Genomic DNA, 14,156 nt, shown 5'->3' with positions numbered 1-14,156 from the left:
CTCAGACATGCGCAATATAATTAAATCCAGTCATCTTTGAGAGTTTGCTGACTTTCCGTCATATGAAAACCATAGTTTTAAACAAAGTTTTTCATTCTATCATTGTGAATACGTATTTATCAAGGAAGGGGGTGGACTATGTATCATTGAACAGTTTAACTTGTTTTAAGTCTTATCATTATTTAGATCTATGCCTGTGGGTTTCCCTTTGAACACTTGGCACATTTTGTCTTGATTCCCCTCACTCTCTCTTCTTTTTCTCTCTCCTCCCTTTGATACACCTTTATTTCTCTCTCTTACTCCTCTCTTCTCTCCTCTTTGGCTTCATAAGTCTTACTGCATCATCTCAAGTGCTTAATAAGTGCAATTTTTGTTTATTTTTGTGAAATCAAATCAAATCCATCTCTGAGGCTCCCTCTCTCCCAAATGGCAAGAAAATCCAATCTCAGCCATGATGGAGAGGGGCATGAGGGTGGAATTCTCCTCTTTCTCTTTCTCTAGGGCCATATAGCAAATTGATTTTAGTTTTTAAGGGAAATTTCAGATTTTGGTCTAGGCTATCCATTCAACTCACTGGAAAAGCGATGGAGACAAGGACTCAAGGTTGTACTACTGGCCAGGAATGAAGTCAGTGTACTTGGCTGCTGCATTCCCTGAGGTGTGTCTCTTGGAATTTGGTGTTTTCTTCAAGCTCCTGGATCTGCCTCTCTCCAACATCTGCCTGCTCTCCCATATACACTAAAATATAGACAAAATTAAACATGCTTAAAGGTGAGTTCCTTCTTTCTTTTATTCACTTATTCATTCAACAAATATTTGTTGAGAGCCTTCTAATTGCCAGGCATTGTACTAGGTGCTGGGTGTGTATTAGTGAATAAAATAGACATGATATTGCCTTATAGAATTTGTAGTTCAATAGGGGAGATATTCAGTAAACAAGAAAACAAATAAGTATGTACACAGAGAATGACTAGGAAGTTGAAAGAACCTAAAACATGGTTGTACGAAGAGTTGAAGGAATTAGGAAGGTTTGGCCTTCTCCATGGAAGGCTCAGAAGAACTTCTTAACAACTACATAAATTTTAAAGAATTTCACATGAAAAAGTACTTTCTTTCATCAATTCTAAGCAGCTGAGCTAGCATCAAAAGCTGGAAGCTTTAGTAAGATCCATGTTGGATGAACAGGATGCAGAATTTTTTGAGTTGTGAAAGAATGGAATAGGCTGCTTGGAGCAGGAGGAGAGTGGGTCAGGTCAGGAGTTCTCTTGATTAAAAGTAGCCATAGTTACTACTCAGTAATAAAGAGGAGTAGACATGCAACAACATGTATGAATCTCAGAAACATTACGCTAAGTGAAAGAAGCCTTACACAAAAGACTATATGTTGTATGATTCCATTTATTTGAAATTCTAGATTAGGTAAAACTAATCTATAGCAGATACCCAGAACAATGATTGCCTGGGGAGGGGAGCAGGGCAGTGAGGGCTAAGATTAATGAGGAAGGGGTATGAGGGAACTTTCTGGGATAATGGACACGTTCTCTATTTTGATAGAGATTTGGCTTACATAGGATATATGCATTGTCAACATTCATCCAATGGTTCATTTAATATTTGTACATTTCACTATATACATATTTCATCTAGAAATAAATAAGGCAGGAAGACAAAGTCAAAGAGAAAGAAAAAGGAAGAAAGAAAGAAAAAGAGACAAATATTGAACTTTAGTTAATCATACACATGCTGGAGTTTTAGGGGTGTCTGCACTGATGTCTGTAATTTACTTTGAAATACATGAGAAAGTAAGATGGACTGATGAATGGATATATAGATAGAAATGCAATAAGGCAAATGTAATCAAATGTTAACAATTGTAGAATCTAGGTAGTGAGTATATCGGGATTCACTTTAGCTTTTTTGATGTTTCAATTTTTTCCTAATTAAATGTTAAGGAAAAAATACTCATAATTCATTGAAGATTTACTACAACCTGTTAGTCACCATGCTATGCATTTTTGATGTATTACCACAAATACTGAAGAGAACAATTTATGGTAGATATTATATTTTCTTTTGTTGTCAATTACTAAATTTGTAAATTGTAAATCAGAAAACTGGGGCTTGCCCAGGGCCATATGATTAAGTGGCAGGCCTATCTTCAAAATCTGCACCTGTGCTATCCAATATGGTGCCCACTGGTCACACGTGGCTCTTGAGTACCTGGAATGTGGCCAGTGTGACTGATGAACTGAATTTATAATTTTATTTAATTTTAAGCAGAAAAAATTAAATTCAGTTATTAGAAAACTCACTTCAGTTATTAGAAAAGTTTCAAGTATGTTTGAAGGTATTTTTTCAAACATAATATTTATGAATTCTAAATATTAATGAATTCTAAATACTTACTAAATATTCCCAATGAAAAATAAACACATTTTGAAGACTTTTGTGAAAAAAATAATGTAAACTATCTCATTCATAATTTTTACATTGATAAAATGTTGCAATGATAATATTTTGGATGCATGGGTTAAATTTTTAAATATTAAAATTAGTTTTTACTTTAAAAACTTTTTTTTTTTAATTAATAGACTTCTACTTTTTTTTTTTTTTGAAGTATTTGTTTATTTATTTATTTATGGCTGTGTTGGGTCTTCGTTTCTGTGCGAGGGCTTTCTCTAGTTGTGGCAAGCGGGGACCACTCTTCATCGCGGTGCGCGGGCCTCTCCCTGTCGCGGCCTCTCTTGTTGCGGAGCACAGGCTCCAGACGCGCAGGCTCAGTAATTGTGGCTCACGGGCCTAGTTGCTCCGTGGCACGTGGGATCTTCCCAGACCAGGGCTCGAACCTGTGTCCCCTGCATTGGCAGGCAGACTCCCTCCCAACCACTGTGCCACCAGGGAAGCCCACTTTAAAAACTTTTAACGTTACATATGTGACTCATATTTCTATTGGACAGAGTTGGCATATACTCTTACCAGTGTACCCCAGCATGTATAATATTCGTATTAAGGCTAGGGGATGCAAATTACCAGGAGTGGGGGTGGAGTGGTGTAAGGTGGGGTGGGTGTGCACCAACTCACTAAAGACCCTTTGTAACTATGAGATCCTGTGAAATTTTATGTAGCACTTACTATGAACCAGGGACTATTTTCAAGTCTTGACATTTATACATTCAAGGATATTTAATCCTCACCACAACTCTATGAAGTACATTATCCCCATTTTACAGATGAGGAAACTGAGGCACAGGAGTGCATACACAGATAATTAGTTGCAGCTAAATCAAAGTAAAGGAAACACTGCCTTTAAGATACACTCAGAATTTAAAACTTACCCTTTCAGAGCTTTTTTTAAATGGCTTCGATTTAGAGATTTGGTTTCAATCTCTCAGACTCTGGAGAACATTTTCCTCCAAGGACACTGGCCCCTTTTCCATGCACAAGCAGCTCTTTGAATTGTGCATCCCTTCCCAGAATTCTAAGGCATTTATTCAAACAATGTGGATCAAACTAGATAATTGGCCAACAGGAGTACACTGTAGCTGAGCAAATGGGTATTAGAGGGGTCCCATTTGAGAATCCGTCATTTTCTTTCAGGAGAAAGGGCAGTTTAATCTCTCTAAAAGCCTGCCACATCCTGTGATAATTGACTTAGCAATGGAATTGCCTTGCAGAAATCTTCTGCATTTCTATGGCGGTGATGCTGATGGAAGTCTTGAGGAAGCCCAGGAACTGCTGGGTTGTTCTTCCTAAGTATTCACAGAAGGAGTGAAGGTGACTCCTGCATCCAGAGGCAGTTAATTTCCTAAATGCAAGGCTTTGTTCATTTTGAAGAGAACTTGGATTGGCTGGTGTTCCAGAAACTGCAACAAAGAAACTCAGGTGAGTTGTCAAAAAGTTACTTGAGCATTGCACTGTTGGTTTTCAGTACCAGGGATCAAGCCTTTCCCCTCTTTTATGAATATGCCTTAAAATTCGGGTTAGTACCAATGCCAGTTATAATCCATGTCTGTTTCCAGAAGGCATTGCCTGCTGTGGTTATGAGACCCAGCATGTGCAGGCTGTTAATGCATTGGCAAAGTTTTCAAACAGTAAAAGAGGAAGCTCTAAAAATTCAGGAGAATGTCACCCTAGTGCCAGTCCTCAAGAGGGTAGAAGGTGATAACATGGGAGAGTCTTAGACCATTGCTACGTAAAGTGTGGTTCTGACCAGCAGCATCGGCATCACCAGGAAGCTTTGTGGAAATGCAAACTCACAGACCTCACCTCAGATCTACCGAATCAGCATCTCTGGGATTGGTGATCAAGAATATGCATTTTAACGATACCCCTAGACCAGTGCTTCTCAAACTATCTATGGCAAAAGACAAGTTCTGTTTTAGTTTTTTTAATTTGTTGCTAACTCATTCTTTGGTAAAACATCCTGTTCAATGAGACAAATTCAGTAATCGTTCCCTGGGCTGTTGCAGCAATGTCCTTTGCTACAGAAGTTTTAAACACTTACTCTCAGCTTGTAGACCTTTCTTATTGGAGACTGGTAACAATGAGTTCATGGGATGCACCGGTCCATGGACCACACTTATCTAAGTAGCACTTATCTAAGCCATAGCTCTCCGGTACACCAGCCTTCCTCAGCCCAGAATGATCACTGTTGCTGCCTGGAACTCATGCATCTTTGCCACGGAACACCGGTGAGCCTCACAGAGAACAAAGACATGGAGATGAGAGTTAATCAGGAACCACCCCTTCTATCTAGTTTGGTCATACAGTTACTATACCCACTTTCAAATAACCCATTTCAGCTGAACTAGATCAGGCACAGTTTGGTCATGGATGGATCGCCTTCTTATGTTATTGCATTAAGGTGGTAAATTGCAAAGATTTGCTTTTCATGTAGTATTACTGCTGTGGTTCATGAAACTCACAGTTGCCATGAGTCCGTAGATGTTATGGAGCAAAGTAAATTTCTTTTTGTATCTCTCTTCCCGTAGGGCTGAATTTCTAATTTTCTACTGAAAGGCTGTGTTACAGAATTTGGCTGGTCAGATGACATTTGGAGTTCATCAAATTCTAATTGATGAATAAACACAGGGAGAATGTTTCTCTCCTGGACTTGATTATAGAGTTGTCACTATCACATGACACTGAGGTGTTGTAAAAATGTTGCTTTAATCTGTACTCCATTTGGTTATCCTCATCCCATAGCCACATCTCTTAAAATTTTGTTAAAATACATTAGGGCTTATTACATCCCTTGTTTATACTAGGGAATCAGTAACAGAAGGTGTCAATGATGTAAACATTACATAAAAGTAAAGGCTTCAGAGGTGAAAACAGTGCTTAATGGAGCTGCTTTGCCAGTGGGAAATGAATTCTGATATTATCCAGAACCAGTCCTTACCCTGAGATGCTCCCCACTTACAAAGAGTGTCAAACAGCCTTTTAGCAACCTTCCAAAAAAAATCTATGATTGTTTACACGAAAGTGTTTCAAACTCTTCATCTGCTATAAATTGTGTACAGCCAAGTGGGTGCATTAGGATTAATACTGAATCTCTTTATCTGGTAAGGTAAAAGAAATGTTTATAATATCCCTGAAATGTATTTGCTTTTCCCATGGCTTTAGATAATACTTCTCATGGCTTTAGATAATACTCCTAAAAGGAGCCATTTATGAAATAGTTGGTTAACCTACAGCACAAACAGTAGCATAAACCCTTTGGAATTTTCTAAGTCCAAAAATGAATAATTGTGCCTTTTTCAATTATTTGACCTCTTCTATATGAAGGGCCCTGGCTTGTGAAGTTTATCTGGCTGTTTGAAATACCTGTGGCAAATCATTTTGAATGGTTTCTCACCTTGGTTTCTTGAATTCACATGTGATGAAAAGTATGCCCTAAAGAAAATGCAAACTAAAACCACAATAAGATACTATCTTACACCCACCAGAGGGGCAAAACAAGAAAAGGCTGACAATAGCAAGTGCTGATGAGGACATGAGGCAGAGAACTCTCATACAAGCTTGTGGCAGTGTGAATTGGTACAGCCGCTTTGGAAAACAATTTGACCCTATGTAGTAAAGTAGAGCATGTGAATACTCTACAACGCAGCATTTCTGTTCCTAGGTGTACACCCTACAGAGATTCTTTTATACGTGCGTTAGGCTATATACAAGACTATTCTTATTAATGTAGTTTCTAATGGCAAAAATTCCCAATAGGAAACTCAGGTGGCCATCTAATAGGAGAAGGGATAAATTCATATTGTTACATTCACACAACTGCAGCAAAGTGAATAAAATATAACCACATGTGTCAGCAAAGATGAATCATAAAAACATAAAATTAGATTAAAAAGCAAGTTCCAGGAACATACATACAATAAGATTTCATTTGAATAAAGTTAAATAATGTGCAAAACTAAGCAGTATACATGTGAGATAAAATGATTAAGAAATGCAAATGAATTTAACAGAAAATAAGGTAATTGTCATCTTTCGGGGGGGAAGGAGGAGCAATCAATGGAGAGAGTCACTGTGGAATCTGGAGGCACTAGTCATGTTCTATTTCTGAAGCTGGGTGGTAGTTACGTGGGTAGTTATGTACCACCTATTTAAAAAAATCAGACAGATGTGGTGTATATACAATTTGCAAGCATGAACTTTTTCATGACAAAATAAAAGTAAATGGAAAAAAAGTATGTCCTAAAAACAAACTGTGAGACCTCTATCTGTTGGGTCGCATTAGGTTATTCTGGGTAACAAACCATCTCCAACTGGCTTAATGAAGCAAAGTTTATTTTTCTCTCATGGCTACATGTCCAATGAGAGTCATCAGGGGCCTCTGATTATTGTGGTAACTGAGGGACACTGGCTGACAGAGTTTCTATGGAAAAGAGCCTCTAGGACTACTGCCTGTGGGAAAAAATTATCACCAGATCATCACCGAGGGGAGGAGGGGAAGGAGGAGAAGGGACAGGACAAGTCAAGCACTGGCTCCTCAAATTGCTCCCTGGAAATGGTAGGTCACTTCCATTCACATTTTATTGACCAGGTTAAGCCCTGCTAACATCAAAGGTATTAGGGAAGTGCAATCTTACTCTGTCTCTGGAAAGAGAACCTTAATATTTGTGAACAGACCTGATGACCATAATGACTTCCATACAACCATAGCTAACTGTTGAGTTCACTGCTGCTTCTCCTCCCAAGCTCCAGAAGAATACACATTTGGGCTTATCTGCCATTACAACTCTAATAAGGATTCAACACTTTGGGAAGACTTCTTTCTTGATGGTCTTGGGAGAGAATCCCTTCTGAAGATAGGACACTCTTATTCCAAACAAAAGTCATACCCTTGGAGTAAAATCCTCTTATCAGGATAAAGTTTCATAGGTCTTCTCTGTATCTGTGGAGGTAGAAGGCAAAGATACTCAGTGTTCCACTTCCCAGAACTGGGAAAAGGCATGTTGGGGTGGCAGTGAGGGTGAGTAGGAAATGGCTGGCGGGGATACCAACAGAAACCTAAGCCTATCTGAAAACACAGCAACCAGTAGTTGCAAATTCACGGCCAAGATCTGCCCCTCCTTTCATGTCACAGTGCCAGTGCCTCATATGCGTTGGACATAACTGCATCCAGCCAATCAGGGGAGTGAGCAACTACATGCCAACCGTCTGACCTGGGTGGTGCAGCCAACCTTCAATGTCTTCTCTCCAGGGGTGAGGCAGAGGCTGGCTCTTTGCTCTCCAGTCCCATTCCTTGGCCAAGACACACTGGAAGACTATGTTTCCCAACCTCCTTGGCAGTTAGGTTTGGGTCATGGGGTCTGGGCTCTGGAAACTGGAACATGGTGGACATGATGTGATATACAGACCTGACCATTAAACAGCAGCACAATATCCGTACTTTATCACTTCCATTGTTTTGGGCCAAATGCCGAGGAGCCACTCTGAGGAGCCGACTAGATGGTAGGAGCCTGTGTCCTCAAATCACCTCATTGAAGGCTGGCCACTAAAAACTCAGTCAGAAGATGACGTGAGCAAGAAATAAGCCTTTATTTTGCGACACCAGTGAGGTCTGGGGGCGGTTAGTTTCACCAGCTAGTGTTACTTTACTGTAAATAACATAAGGGATCACAGCCCCTTTCTTCAAAGCTACTGCTGGCAAAGAACTCTGCTGGGCTGAACTCAGATAATTATCTGGGACAAGTCCTCCTGTCATATAAGAGGGGCTTGTCATCTTTTCTTACTACCCTCAAAATGGGTAGGCAAGCCAGGCTTTGCCCACGTGTTGGGTGCTCATTGAGCTGGTATTATAATTTGAACACATATAAATGCTTCAACCGACAAAAAATTTCAGTCCCACTTAGACATTCTGGTTGTCTGGGACTTTGAACATTGGATTACCTCTGCAGATGATATAAGAGCTGGATATTTTTAGCAGAAGGTGTGATGTGATTTGAGATGATATAATTCTATAAATGTCTGGACAGGCTGCTTTATATGCTTTAGGGTCAATTGGGAACAATAAGCCCATTTGGATGAAGGAGGATACAGGCTCCAAATGCTATTTTATGTTACGTGGAATATGGAGAGAGAAATGCCCAGAGGGGAAAAGGCTGGAGTCCAAACTAGATGAGCAGACGAAAATGGTGGTCACGAAGGGAGTTATCCAGTGAATTGTTTTTTTGGCAGTGAGAAAAGAAGATAAAATGCAGATTGTAGTCACAGTGATGGGAGCTATAAAGTGACACTTTTGTGCCCATGATGGAGATGCGGTGGCCCTAAGTGGGTTTACTATTCCTTACAGAAGGGGAAGAATAAGTTTGTGCTTGGTCCAGGACACACAGTGACCTTGGGAAAACTATAATGGCTGGGTGACCTCTCAAGAAGAGTTAGTGACACATCAGCTGAAGCATTTGAAGTGCTTGGCCCTTGTCACATGGAGCCTTGAATTCTTGCTTCTTGTATGCACGTCCAAGAAGCAGCCTGGTCACTGGTTGACTCAGGAGTTAGAAATCTAAACCTAAATGTTGATTCCATGACTTGTTTTAGGTGTCACCCTGAGTAAATTCTATCACCCTTTGGAGCTACGATGTCCACATCTATAAAATGAGAATTCCGTAGAAATTTTGTGAGATGCAAAGGACAAAACATGTGAAAACAACTACAGCAGTGCCTGGCATATTACCAGCATTGAGTCACATTTGCTCCCTTAATTCTTTCCTCTATTTGATAGTTAAGTTCCTTCGGGGAAGGATCAGGGCACATTCATGCTGCATTGCCCCAGGGGCTTGGAACACTGTCTGGAACACTGGAGATGCTTGATAAATGTTTATTAAATGTGCAAATGAAAGGGCTAGGGTGAGACTTTGGGGCTAACTCTTAGACGCTGGTAAATAGTGACCTTTTCCCCTTTATGAAATATCCCTTAAGATGGATATGTTAGGGAGGCCTTAGTTTCAGCAGCATTTAACAGAGACTGGAATGACAGTGGCTGAAAAGATAAAAGTTGACTTCTCTCTCATGTAAAAGTCTTAACAGGCAGTGCGAGGCTGGTGTAGTGGCTCCACTGGGTGTCCCAGTGGCCTTTGACCTCGTTGTCCACGATGGAGAAAAGGGAATAAGAGATGGTACACTGCCACTGCCTTTAATGACAGAGCCAGGAATCTCTCCTCTCTCACCTCTCGTTACCAGAAGTTCTAGCTACAACAGTGACTGGGAATGGAATTTTTATCCCAAGCGTCCAAGTGACTTCCAATTTCTTGGAAAAGGAGAGTAGATATTGGAAAACAACCTGAAGTTCCTTCCATAGTCTTTCTTCTATAATACAATACTTTTTGAAAAATGGAATGATTGCTGGTCTCCTGTGCTGGACCACGAGGATGGCAGCCACTTCCCAGTGATAGAGCAGAGAAAGTCTAGAATCATCCTGATTCCCAGATAAATGAGGAGCCTCCAGAGAGTTCTGAATTGTCTGTTTATCTGTGAGAAATAAATTGCTTTCTTGAAACCCATATTATTTTGGACCTTTGCTATTCACAACTGTATATATATTTTAAATAATGCATAGGGCTGGTGTGCAGGTGGGTCTTTGTGGCTCTGCGTGACATGAAGGAACTTCAGCCCTTCTTCCCATGAGGGAGCGACTGGTTCCTTTCTCTTCTGACTCGGCAGCTACAATGACCGGCAGGAAACCACTCTTCTCTCCACCCAGCTGTGACTTCATTCTATTAGGCTAAAATTGAAATCAGGGGTGAGTTAATGTACCGAATTGTACACTAGTAGCCTCCAGTTTATCCTCTTCTCACTTACAGGGTCTGTACATGTGTTTTATACTAGCAGTGCAAATTGTACAAGACTTAAAAAAAAAAAAATCAAGCCAATCAGAGGTAATAAGATTATAAAACACAGTCCTGCCTCGCTGTAGGAAATCTCAGTGTGTGAATATTCAGATACATTTAAAGTGATAATGCCTCTACAATAAGATTGATCTCATTACAAAATAATTTACTGAACACCTAGTAATTTACTGAATACCTAAATACTTTTAGTGACACTTCCTTACACATTTATAATACTGCATCCATTAGTTCAAATTTTCACCTAATCTGTCTGTTACATAAAGTGGGATACATGGGCTCAAAGACCCATCCTGGGTCTGAATAAAATAGTTGGAATTTTATCAATACAGCATTGTGTTTTCTGCTTTGACATTAACAGACTGTATTAATAACCGAAGGAATAGTAAAGAAATATTTTCTTTTTTTAAACTCTTTTTTTTTTTGTCTGCATTGGGTCTGTTGCTGTGTGTGGGCTTTCTCTAGTTGTGGTGAGCGGGGGTTACTCTTCGTTGCGGTGCACAGGCTTCTCATTGCCGTGGCTCCTTTCCTTGCGGAGCATGGGCTCTAGATGTGTGGGCTTCAGTAGTTGTGGAACTCGGGCTCAGTAGTTGTGGCATGCGGGGTCTAGAGCACAGGTTCAGTAGTCGTGGTGCACGGGCTTAGATGCTCCTCGGCATGTGGGATCTTCCTGGACCAGGGCTCGAACCCGTGTCCCTGCATTGGCTGGCAGATTCTTAACCACTGCGCCACCAGGCAAGTCCCCAAGAAATATTTTCTAAAGAAATAATAAAGGAATGAAAATGGTGTTCCAGTTTGCACAAGATCAAGCCTTCCTCATTTCTTCCTGCTATGTTTTACCACAGTTTTGACACATCCTTTTTTCTCACATTTTAGAATTCATACCTTGTGTACTTTATAGTTTATACCTTGTACATTTTTAATGTCATTAAAAAAAATCTCAAGTCTAGGCACTTTCCCTTCTTACACTGTAGCTATGATACCACAGAAGGTTGGAACTAAAATAATTATGATCCCTTAAGGCAAGACCTCCAGCTTGTGAAGTAGGCCAGTCTTCATACCTAACAGCTTTAACCTCTAATAATACAGAGAAATAGTAAAAGTGTCTACAAGGAGAAGCCAGCCTCTCATCTGGGCTATCTTTTCATTGTGAGTTCTTTAAAAAAACAAAACAAAACAAAACCCCCAAAAAACCTACTTTAATGATCTACTCCCTTGCTTTTCTTTAAGAAGAAAATTTTCTGTATTTGAATGTGGCATATTTCATGAGTCTCTAAGTCTATTTCCATGAGTCTATGCAGAAGTCCACTTTTTGTGAGAAGTCAAATAACTCATCAGCTTTGCAGCTTTAGTCCCATTTGCAACTCATGCTGCTACTTTGCGGGGGAGGAAAGGCCTTGGCAAATGTCTGCGTTCCCACACCAGGCAAGAAAACCAACGTTTGCAAAGGGTGTTGAGTACCATCTCTACTGGATCATGCCAGGACAAGTGGACCATTCAGAACCACTATTGGAGTCCACGTTCAGGTGTATTATCTTCTCTTCCATTCCAGAGAGCATCTTCTCCAGATAGGCAGGGGTTAGAAAATCTTTTATCAGTACTCTGATAAATGCAAGTTTATAGAAAGAAATGCAATTAGCAGAGGAAAACCATAACATATATACAAGTGATGTATGAGTATACAAACAACTTTTACATGTGTAGGCTCTTTTCTGCCCAGAATATCTGCTCTACAGCCCATTCTTCTCACTCTCTGCCTCTGGGAAGCAGGAGGCTACCTTTCCAGGGCTGCCCCATCCAAGGCTGGTTTACACTCCCAGCCCTGACCTGGCCAGAGTCTTCTGAGACTTCTCCAAGACTCCAGTGGACATCTGCATTGGGGCTTTTGCTTGCCTGGTTTCTGGCTTCCCCATGTTTGTTGCTGAACTACAGTGCCCTCCAGTTGGAGGAAAGAAGCAGAGAAAACGCTCTCAGATTCACTTCTGAAGTCTTGCTTTGCTTTTTCTTCTTGCCACTGTGTTGCTGGCCCATCTCCGGCCTCCATCTATCTTCACGCCAGACAAAGAAGACACGAGAAAAATTCAAGCAACTCCTCTCCATGCTTCATAAATGATCAGCAGAACTCCACCTAACCACAGACCAGGTGTTTCCGGCTCGCATTTTTCTGCCTGACAGACCCTTGCAAAGGATCTGGTAACCACTTTCTGTTCTGCCTTTTGTTTAGTTCCTGCATGAACCATAGACACCCTTGGGGTGGAGGACAGTGGAGTGGAATGGAGAGAGCTTTGAACTCGAAGCCAGTCATTTTAATCCTCCTGGTTTGCAAGCTTAGTGTCTGTGTGATCTTCAGATGTCATTTAATTCCCTTGAGACTCAGTTTCATCTGTAATATGGGTATACACATGTCCCCCTGATGAATCAGCAGGAGCCAACAGAAACCCCTTCCCTAGGGGCTCCCCCTCAGGCTTAGTCTCCGTATAGTTTTTAAAAGATTCACCACACGTGTTCTATTTAATAGCTAAAAGCTGGACCACTTAAGAAAGCAGTAATAGAAATTAGTATCAAAATCTAGAGATTTTCTAATAATGTGCAGTTGTGAAGTTTAGCTGCATTAATTGACAGAAGAGAGCTGGGGGAGCCGGCCGCGTGGTGGAAGCTTCAGGAGGCTGGTTCTCCTCTGGTTTCCCTTAGAGCAGTCCTCTGCGGAGCCCGATGGTCACATCTCCATCTCCAGATTCCAGGCGTTAAGTCCCAAGGAAATCAGGGAAGAGGGGTGAAAAGTATCCTATCCCCATGCAGGGCATTCGGAACGTCGGGCTTTCCTTCCTAGAGCAAGTAGTGAGATATAGTTCCTTCAAACAGAAGTACACAGCTAAATCCCACCGACTTAATTCTGTCTAGGCTGACCCCCTCCCCGCAAGGCGTGTGAGTGGATCCACGCGAGACTTCTCGAGACTTGCGGTGTCTTTTTACGGGTCGCGAGCTAGGTCACGGAGCATGCGCACGCAGGGACCGTCTTGGCTGGGCTGTGGTCCTTGGAGACGCCTTCTAACGACACTGTGGTTGAGACCGCAACGGCTCAGAGCGGTGGCTGTGGCTGTAAGGTGAGGCCGAAGCTGTTACCGGAGAGGGTCCTCTCTTTAGAAAGCCTTCCCGTTTCTCTCAGTGTGTGGTTTTGGTTGGCTGCAAAGAAATGGAAATCGGATTCTGGTCAGCCTCCATCGTCCCGTGTGGCTCAGGCCGGGCGGTCTGCAGGATGCTGGGTGTTAATTCTGCATCTAAGTCTGCCGCGGAGAGATTGATGGCTGACCTTTTATTCATTCATCCCGTGTGCACGCGTACTGAGCCCTTATTATGTGCCATGTATTGTTTTCTAAGCGCTCTGCTGGTCTTATTTTTTCCCCGCAGCACCGCTGTGAGGTGGGCACTGATTTTAACCCCGCTGCACAAAGGAAGAAACTGAGGCAGAGGGAGGCAAAGCTGTCTTCGTGCCCTTCTATTATTAGGAATCGTTTTAGTTTTACAGTTATTGACTTGAAGGTGGCAATTTCCAGAGAGTTCTTCCTAAATGATCTGGCTTGAACTATTTGCTAACTAAGCAACTGTTTCAGACAATGACAGACGAACCAGACGGGGCCAGGGAGAGCCCTGTGGGGAAGTATCACTGATATTAGACCCTTCCATGCCACGGAGCGGGTGGCCTGGGTAACCGCGTTTATAGGAGACACCTGTAGTTTTCAGATCTTTAATCAGTCTCTGACTTTAGGCCTGTGGTTCTATAAAACATCTCACGTTTCCTTC

The 14,156-nt window shown here is 41.4% G+C and overlaps 1 long non-coding RNA gene across 1 annotated transcript; it reads left to right on the top strand.

Annotated features, from left to right (window-relative positions):
- The first annotated feature begins 2,912 nt into the window (after positions 1–2,912).
- On the top strand, positions 2,913–13,276 carry LOC309664996. The gene is made up of 3 exons (XR_014266136.1): positions 2,913–3,882; positions 12,415–12,548; positions 13,257–13,276. It is a non-coding gene; the product is annotated as an uncharacterized lncRNA (long non-coding RNA).
- The last annotated feature ends 880 nt before the right edge of the window (positions 13,277–14,156 follow it).

The sequence above is a fragment of the Balaenoptera physalus genome (genome assembly GCF_965194825.1).
Source record: "Balaenoptera physalus genome assembly, chromosome: 7".
In the NCBI taxonomy this organism is placed as follows: domain Eukaryota; kingdom Metazoa; phylum Chordata; class Mammalia; order Artiodactyla; family Balaenopteridae; genus Balaenoptera; species Balaenoptera physalus.
This window is presented reverse-complemented; position numbering and strand designations above follow the sequence as displayed.